The 9,304-nt window shown below is 33.8% G+C and overlaps 1 protein-coding gene across 1 annotated transcript in view; it reads left to right on the top strand.

Annotated features, from left to right (window-relative positions):
- The first annotated feature begins 1,737 nt into the window (after window positions 1-1,737).
- The window catches only part of LOC115215145 (atrial natriuretic peptide receptor 3-like), a 536,057-nt gene continuing 528,490 nt past the window's right edge, over window positions 1,738-9,304 (top strand). Inside the window, exon 1 of the mRNA XM_029784317.2 lies at window positions 1,738-1,740. The gene's annotated coding sequence lies outside the window, so the exon portion shown is untranslated. The remainder of the gene's footprint in view (window positions 1,741-9,304) is intronic.

A 9,304-nucleotide genomic window follows, 5' to 3' on the forward strand; every position in this document is an offset into this window, starting at 1 on the left:
GGAATTGCTTATAGAATTTTTAGTATTGCTAACGAAAACACTTTTTAAACAGACAACACAAATCGGGATTTCTTATTTTCTTATTGTCTTATTTCTTCTTATTTTCCAGATGAGCGGTGGCTACTCTTAAGGAGCCAGGTAAAGTAGCAGAACGCTATGGAGGGTGGTTTTCGTTTAGAGATGGTAAGGTAAGTATGCAACGCTACGTCCGGAGACAATAAAATTTATCATGCAAAGCTGATTACCACGGGATCTGTGAACGATGCAAGAAAAAGTGGCCGTCCAACCATATCTCGATCAGCGGAAAACGTGGCAACAGTACAGGAAATGTTTCATCGCAGCCAACAAAAGGTAGCACGTCAAACAACTCGTCAAAGTGGACTAACAACACACACAATACGTACGGTTTTGCATAAAGAATTGAAATTTAGTTCGTTGAAACCCCACTACGTGCAGAATCTAAGACCTGAAGACTGTGACCGCAGAAGTCCTGAAGTTCAGATCTCACTCCATTCCTGTGATTTTTACCTGTGTGGTTACCCAAAAAGAAGAGGAGTTCAAGACAAATACTCGCACATTGGACGACTTGGAGATACGAATTCCTGAGGTTTTCAATATCTCAGACGACGTCTTCCTGAAAGTTGTTAGTTCCATCCGCTACTTAACTTTAAAATATGAAGATTTACTTTCATTTTTCCGTGCAATAAAGAATATGTATAATTTGTTTCAATAAATTTGTAAAAGGAATATGGATTTTATTACCAATTTTTAATACCTACTACATTTTTATCCACCCTATATATGTATATATATATATATATCATCATCGTCAGTTCCATGTTGTTTCTGGGTGTTTTTTCTTCTTTTGTGCTTGGAACATTTGCCTATAAAGCTATCATCTGTTTACCGTTGAAGGCTTTGAATGGCATTGGTAGGTCTTTCATCGTAGTCCTTTTTTCTTCATTTCTCCGATGATGTTTTTCAAAATATTCTCCATAAATCTTGATATAACAACTCGATGCTTTGTCTTCTATGTGATTCCCCCCGTATTTAGCGCTGTTATTTGTGCTCTTCAGTTGGCTTTTTATAGCGTTGCCTGGTGTACGGGCATAGTGTACTGTCGATGATGGCATCGCTATACAGGATATGACGTGCCTGTCTGGTGTTATTCGTGAAACGGACTGACCTGCGCATCTAAGGTGATGTTTGACGATGGCCTCAATATGATTAACTGTCGTCCGGTCCAGGACTACAATGTTGTTGACAGTGCCATGGCTTTTTGACAGTTTTTTGTTGATGAAGTAGTACGAGTTTACGGTGTGTTGGCGTTACAAGGACCATGTGTCAGAACGGTAGTGCAAAGTGGAAAAAAAAAACTGGTTTTATACACCATGACCTTCGTTTGTAGTTTTAGGTTCTTGCTTCCGTAGACACGCTTAAAGAGACACGAGCAGTTCAGCTCGGTTCGTGGTCTGGAAGTCTTACTTAGGCTTATACGGAGAAGATGTTTCTGGGGTAAAGGAACTGATCCAATCACTGCAGTGATGATGCTAATATGTAGAATGATTGAGTTGGAATAAGGTCGTGAAAGTAGTTTTGTCTTCTGCTATGACAGACCGAAGGAATCATACGCATTTTAAAGTTGCTAATCAATTTCTGCATTCCTTCGAGTAAATGAACTGGTGTGATATTGTAGTCGTCGTAGAGCAGTTCAGTGTCATGAATATCGTTGGTCAGGATGTGTTATCGGCGTCTGGACAGATTGCAGAGCCTGAACACGACAAATAGCATTAACAATTTTACGCTTTGATCATTGAAACATTTAATAAATCTGCTGCTTTGCTATTCGAAAAGGATTTGATACACATTCTTATTTCATATTTTGTAAAGTATATTGTAAATATGAGTAAGATTTCTCTAAACATGAATGATAGTTTGACCTTTGATGTTTGGTGTCTACCTAAGTAGGTAACAGAATTACTCTGCCCAAAGAAGAGAAATGTATTGGTTTTCTGAAGCATTTTGGATTATAATTATTTTATCCTTAAGATAAGAATGAATTCCTTCTTTATATGTTTTATGCAGCTGTTGATTTGCATTTTACAATGTTGCTCAATTAACTCTCATGTGATTATATATTTTAGCTGTAGCTTTCTACGTTTCCTTCTGTTCGTTTTTCTGGATTATCTTATTGGGATAATTATCTCATTGAAATCCGGTCGTTTTTGCTTTCTACATTTGGAATATTTGTTTCTGCTACATTTTCATATTTATTTATGACGTTATTGTAAATTGAATCGGTGTTCTATGACTTAGAACGGTCTATTTTAAATTCCACCTAACTATCAAGGAGACAGATTGCCTTTTTCACACGTATACGACTGGAGACTTAAAAGCCCGATCGTTCGTTTTTAATAAATTAAAAATATGCAATTGTTTTCAATTGCAAGCATTTAAATGCTGTACTGTTTTTAATTATCGTAAATTGAAAATAATTGTAGTCTTTCTATTCAAGAAATAAAAGGTAACAAATTAGGTAATAATGACACTATTATTAGTGTTATTTGCCTTATGATAAATATAAAAAGGACATACAACAATCTGTTGGTAGAGGACATTTCGCTTAGCATAATTTAGAACTTTATATCTTACTTTCATGATTCATGTATTTCTCATTTCATCTCATTAATATTATTCAATTTAATGTGTTACGTGTAAAGTCGTATATATAGCTTTATTTATTCTCTTTCTAAGTATGATTATATACATACATACATACATACACACACTCACACACACACACATACATATATATTATATATATATATTCCACCTAACTATCAAGGGTGCATTCAGATAATACCTCCTTATTTTACTTTATTTACATGATATATATATTATATATTTTTTTTATATGCTCCTATATGTATTATATATATATATGTGTTTTATATATTTTTATATGCCTATATTTTTATATACCTATATATTTTTATATATTACTTATATTATATTTTACTTTCTACGTCTTTTATAAATGTATTTCTTTGAATCGCTAAAATATTAAATCTAAATTTTTAATGATAAGAATTTCTCTCGCACCATATTATATTATTATTATTACATGCTATACAGATGAATTTTGTTCCATCTTGCGGGTTATATGTTTATTCTATAATTAAATGTTCGAATTATGAAATGATATGCGGATGACCTTGCATTTGTTTGTTCAATGATTTTTAGTAGTGATATATATATATATATATATATATATATATATATATATTAACCGCCTGTGTGTATCAATATATATCTTAGCATATATATCTATATGCGTTCATATGTGCTCATTTGGATCTCACTTTATCACTATATATATAAATATAATTCAACGTCACTAAAAATGACTAAGGATGCAGGCAGTACTGGCGTTGGTAGAAATAAGAGTCAAAGACTCTGTAGCCACAAACAAAGCACATGTTCTATGTACTGACAAGGGAGACAACCTCCTCACCGCTAGCGAAGGTAATGGAAAAAGAATTAATAATGAGCATTAATTTCATGCAAAATTGGCGTGCCAGTCTAATGCCCTCGCCTGCAGTGGGAAGTTTGTCTCCCTTGACAGTTCATAGAACATATGATATGCTTGTGGCTAAAAAGTCTTTGACTCTTATTTCTAGCAATGCCGGTACACCCCTTACCTTTAGTCACTTTCAGTGACTGTGAAATATTTCCTTCTTGGTTTTAAATAGCGTCTGTTCACCTTAATTATTTTAAAATTTCCATAATACTATTTTGCTAAACCAGCTATTGGTTCCTATAGTAAAGTTTATAAATACCGAGAAAGTGCAATTTCAACTTCACCGCCGGCTATGGAGTGAGCATTTCTAATGAGTAATAATTTCATGCTAGTGCTCCTTACACACTTAGTCACTATTAGTGACGGCGAATTACCCCCATATTCGTTTTAAATTACGTCTAGCCATCTTAATTATTATGTGTGTGTGTGTGTGTATGTGTGTGTGTGTGTTTGTTACATTATTACGTATTTATACACCGAAACGTTACGTAGCAGCTCTTATATAAAATTCTAAGAAATTTTGTAAGAGACTTCGTTTACGTGACTTCTCTAAGAGAAGGTAAATCACAGGCACACGCAACACATATATTATATATATATATATATATATATATATATATATATATATATATATATATATATATAATATATCAACGAGTATTTTTATCCTCCACTAATCAGGGAATTCATAGCGTGTTTGAAAACATCAGCGAAAGCAGACATTCCAGCAAATCTTTTTAAATCAGCCGTTATGAATGAAGGGCAAAAGACTTTAGAATGTCTACTGAAAGGTTCTTCTATAGTCAGTAAAGAAGCTGACAAAGGCGTAGTCATTGTCATGATGGAAATATCCTTTACAGGGAAATGGTCTTAAAAGAACTAATTGACTGACATTTCAACGAAAACAATTGCAAATAAACAATCGATGAACAAAATTACTCAATAAAAAAGTGAAGTGAAAAAAATACGGCAGAGTTTTTGTATTACTTCATGAATTTCTAACTGAAAATAAGTAACGTTTACATACTAAAAAATATTCATAAAGCTAAAGAAAGTCGAAACAGCTAAAACGACATCTGAATAAACTTAAACATTCCCAAGCCGTCTGATTTAAAGTTACGATTAATTCGTGCACGACCAACATCAAGCGCTCACGATGAAGCAATTTACTTGACATAAGTTTGAAAACATTGTGCAAATTTTTTCTTGGTTCTATCACAGATGACACGGAGTTCGTAAACTTCATTCCGGAAAGAATGAATACAGAGGGGATCCGAGTGAATCCGGATGTTATCAATCTCTACACAAATACTCCATCATGGATTATTATTAAATGCAGTAGGATTCGCGAGAGGCAAATACCCGTACAGAATTTCGGAAAGAATTTATACTGGAAGTATTATAATAATATATGCGTGTATGAGTATCAACTATAATAATACTCTTGTGCATTTCTCCGTCACAATATATGAATAAGAAAGGAAAGGGTGATAGATGGATAAGGAAGGAACGGGTGATATCAAACTGGAAGTGGGATGGTGAACATTCAACGCAGAAAAGAAAAGTCAAACGGCGTTTCAACTCTGTGTGAGTATATGTGTGTATGTGTGTGTGTGTGACAAGAGAAGTATGTGAATCTTTGTATCTGTGTTTGTTATGTACCTTATGTTTTTCTCCGTCAAAGCATATGAATGAGGAAGGAAGGAATGAAGGGATGATATATGACTAAGGAAGGAAGTGGTGCTGGCAATTCTACGATGGAAAATAATCAAGCAGAGTTTCAAATCTGTGTGAGCATGAGTGTGTGTGTAAAAGGGAGGTATGCGAATGTTTGTGTGCGTGTGTGTGTGTGTGTGTGTGTGTGTGTGTGTGTGTGTGTGTGTGTGTGCAATGGAATTGGGATGATTGACATTCAACGCTGGAAAGAAAAATCAAACAGCGTTTCAACTCTGTGTGAGAATAGGTGTATGTGTGTGCGTGTACAAGGGAAGTATGTGAATGTTTGTATGGATCGATGTCACATCTCAAAATACAACCACTAGATAGCATTGAGAAGTGTATTAATTTGAATTACCATCCATATTCTATATTTTGTCCTTATTTCTGTATAAAATACTACAATTAGCCGTCAAAAATGACGGCGTGGGGCTAGCTAGTATATAATAATAAACCACAGATCTGGTAACCGCCGGATCAAAGGGTCAAATTACTTATACGCCGGGAGTTGACACACAGAAAGCGTGTTGTCATAAATACTCTGGTTTGTTCTATCATTCGCATATACCGTCAAAACCTGCGTGGGGGGGATTCCTCAGATAAGTAAATATACATTAAGGGGCTAATTCAACTGTGCGTCTAGTGTAAAGAAAATATTAGTGAAAGCTTCGAAAACTCGCACAGTAAGCATGCTCATTCAAGGTTAGAAGTGAGTGCTCATTAAACATTCATTTGTAGCTTCGAGTACGTCCAATTATAATTATGCTTATAATTATAACAGTAGCAGCATCAACAGCAGTGGAGGCGCAATGGCCCAATGGTTAGGGCAGCGGACTTGCGGTCGGAGGATCGAGGTTTCGATTCCCAGACCGGACGTTGTGTGTGTTTATTGAGCGAAAACACCTAAAGCTACACGAGGCTCCGGTAGGGGGGGCACCCCCGTTGTACTCTTTCGCTCCAACTTTCTCTCACTCTTTCTTCCTGTTTCTTATCCCCGACTTCCTACGCAACCACTGAGACTGGATGCGCATTAATCCATCCGTCAATGCTCTCGGTGTCGGGGGTTGACCTACTTTCTCTTCTGCGGGTCATTCGAATAGCAAAGGACCACGTTTCGGACTTCTTCCATTGGGACGAAGACCGCTTCGCTCAACAAACAAACAAACAAACAAACACGCATCAGCAGCAACTACAATGTAAGAGCACGTGAACGAAAATATGTTGGAGCGTTCAATTAATGCCAGGCAAAATGAACGCTTTGCTTAGCCGAGAGGCGAATGATCCTACAAAATTCTCCACGGTATACAATATACATACATAGATGCATTCATCTATATGGTATATAAAATTTCTAAGACTTTATAAATCCATACATATACACGAAAATTGTAAATTGTATAAAAATTCATAGACACATAAATATTTATAAACTCATAAAAATTCATAAATATAAATATATAAAAATATAAGTTCATAAACGTACCTGCAAAGTCCGAATGCTCAAATTTGATTCAATGAAAAGGAAGATAAAAAAGCGAATGTAAAATGATTCATAAGGAATCTTAAACATGCAAAAAATCTCTCTGTCCTTCTCTCTATCTCTCTCTTTCTCTCTCTTCTCTCTCTCTCTCTCTCTATATATAATATATATATATATATATATATATATAAATATATATAATATACATATACACACCATATATAAATATATATATAACAAAATTGTCTGATGAACGGCAACGAGAAACTCAGAGTAACAGATTTTGTTGAATTTTCTGCTGCTTTAAATAAAGTATATATATATATATATATATAATATATATATATATATATGCATGCGTACATATACATATATATATATATATATATGTTTGTATGTGTGTGTAATCAATTAATCAAATGACATACTAAGTGTATCTACCTGTTTTGACTGTTAATTCCAGCATGCAGATATACTTAATATATCCTTTGATTAATTTTAATACTGCAACTATTTAATGCTTTTCTGGGGCTTCCAATGGACTATATTATTGATTCTGTTATTATCATTTTAAAATTGTTACACTAGATAATAATAAAGTTAATGATATCTTCGCAAATTATTTTTCCGTGAGTTATTTTTCTCATGCAGTATTTGCACACACACACAAAGGCACACTCACACACACATTAATGGCGGTGAATTAGCAGCATCGTTAGCACGTCGGACTATATGCTTAGCAGCAGTTCGTTGGTCCTGCTATTATTCGTATGCATGTATATATATACTTCTTCTGTTTCTTCTTCTTCTACTTTTTCTTCTTTTTCTTTTTGTCTTCTTCTTTTCTTCTTCTTCTTCTTCTTCTTCTTCTTCTTCTTCTTCTTCTTCTCTTCTTTCTTCTTCTCTTCTTATTATTATTATTATTATTATTATTATTGCTGTGTTGTTGTGTTGTCGTCATTGTTGTGATATGTAATATATATATATATTATATATATATATATATATACACATATGCCTATTACATATAAATGTATTTACACACACAATACATATATACATATATCCATATTATGTAAATATATATGTATATTAGAGTCATGCTTACGCTCAAACACATCTACTTACATGGTCTGACATCTACACATGAAGTACCAACCAGTCAAGTACTCGAATCGATGTAATCAACTAATGTCCTCTCCTTGAAATTGCTGGTCTTGCGCCAAAATATGAAACTGTTGTCATTAGTGCTGTAGTTGTTATAAGTCTTCTGGCTGATAGTGTCATTATTATGGTTGGCATCATGATCATCACGATGAGGATAATCATCGTCGTCATCAACATGTTCAACATCATCATCATCACCATCATCATCATCATCATCATCATCATCATCATCATCATCATCATCATCATCATCACGATCATCATCATCATCATCATCATTTTCATTGTGTAGGGATATTGCACATTTAGTCCAGTTTCAAAGCAATCTTCTAGCGAATGTGAATTTGTTTGGTGAATTCCTGTTCCATATTCATTGTATCGTTAATATCGCAATGCAAAGTTCGGTGAAGTAGCAAGTGGTAAGAAGATCGATCATCTTTATGAGACGCTAGCATTTTTGTCGAGGCATTCTTCTATTCTTATGGGGCTGATAAAATACAGTGCTGGATTCGATATAGCCAATTCATATCTATATTATAGTTGGTAGACGAGTGGAGCCGGTTGAGCATCGAAGACGATGTTTTACTGTGTCAGTGAACTTCCTAGGTTCAAATACTACACGAGATAACATTTTTATGCATTTTCTTGCATTAACTAATGGTCTCTACAAATATGTATATATATAATATATATTATATATATATATATTATATATATATATATATATATATATATCTTATATATATCTATAATATATATATTATATATATATATATAGGTAAACAGTACAATTAAATACAGACATGGACAAGAACATGAAACCCACAGATACGACACAAAACCACAGGACGGGACATTCGAAGCCCTCAGTCATCAGTCAAGAACCAGATCATCTAGCAATTCGCTGATTATATATATATTATCATTGATAGGGTAAAATTAATAATTTTACCAAGTATTTCTGAAGTATTTCTATATGTTAAAGAACCATTATCGGTCAACTTATACCATTTTTAAAAATATTTATAAGCATAATTATAATTAGGATTCATCGAAATTGCTTCACCACACACCGAAATTTAGAAATAGCAGTTAAATACTATTCCACTACCATAAGATATCTCCCAGACAGAAATACTCCCAACTCACGCAGACAAAAAAAAAAACAGAACGAATCCACCCGGCTTTGATCGACTATATACGCGTTTCTGGATTAAAGAGATGTAAAATATCATTTTTACTCACTTATTTCCGTCATCAGTATAGTATTTCAATTATAAATTTGAGAGTACTAATAATTAAATATGCATTCGACCAAATTGTATAGATATATGTGTGTGTATGTGTGTATATGTTTGCGT

This window comes from Octopus sinensis, linkage group LG8, assembly GCF_006345805.1.
Source record: "Octopus sinensis linkage group LG8, ASM634580v1, whole genome shotgun sequence".
In the NCBI taxonomy this organism is placed as follows: Eukaryota; Metazoa; Mollusca; class Cephalopoda; order Octopoda; family Octopodidae; genus Octopus; species Octopus sinensis.